General features: G+C 43.2%; 1 non-coding gene across 1 annotated transcript; it reads left to right on the forward strand.

Moving 5' to 3' along the window:
- Positions 1-321: 321 nt before the first annotated feature.
- On the forward strand, positions 322-428 carry LOC113866431. Its single transcript, XR_003505071.1, has one exon. It is a non-coding gene; the product is annotated as a small nucleolar RNA R71 (small nucleolar RNA).
- Positions 429-658: the final 230 nt, after the last annotated feature.

A 658-nucleotide genomic window follows, 5' to 3' on the forward strand; every position in this document is an offset into this window, starting at 1 on the left:
CTTAAATTATGGGCTTGCAGGAGCTCTTACAAGTTGGTCTTGAGCCTTCATTAAAGATTCTAGTTGCTTTGCAAAGGCTGCCATTTGGTTCATTAGTGGGCTGCTGCTTTCTGCTTGGTAGACCGAAGCGGTCTCTTTTCTTTTGATATCGTAAGAGTCAGCGGTGTGCCACTGAAAGCTAGAAGATGCCATCTCATCTATCAGCTTGTATTCATCATCTGGATCTTTTCTTATGAGGGACCCCTTGCTGTGGCATCAATTGTAGCCCTAGTAGTGATTGATAGACCACTATAAAAAATTTGTATCTGTCTCCACGTTGGAAAATCATGATGAGGACATCTCCTCAAAAGCTCTCCAAATCGCTCCCATGCTTCGAATAAGGATTCTGCTTCATATTGTTGGAAGAAACAAATCTCCGTCATAAGCTTAGAGGACCTTGATGGGGGAAAGTACTTTCCCAAGAATTATTGAGTGAGATCCTCCCAAGTTGTGATGGAGTTGGCTGGGAATGAGGCGAACCAAGCGTTCTTTTCAGATACCGAGAATGAGAAAAGACAGTGTCGAATAGCATCGTTAGAGACTCCATTGTACTTGATGGTATCTGTCAATCGGAGGAACTTTGTCAGATGAAGATTAGGGGTCTTCATTAGGCATGCCT

Source organism: Abrus precatorius, unplaced genomic scaffold, assembly GCF_003935025.1.
Source record: "Abrus precatorius isolate BTA unplaced genomic scaffold, Abrus_2018 Scaffold4, whole genome shotgun sequence".
In the NCBI taxonomy this organism is placed as follows: Eukaryota; Viridiplantae; Streptophyta; class Magnoliopsida; order Fabales; family Fabaceae; genus Abrus; species Abrus precatorius.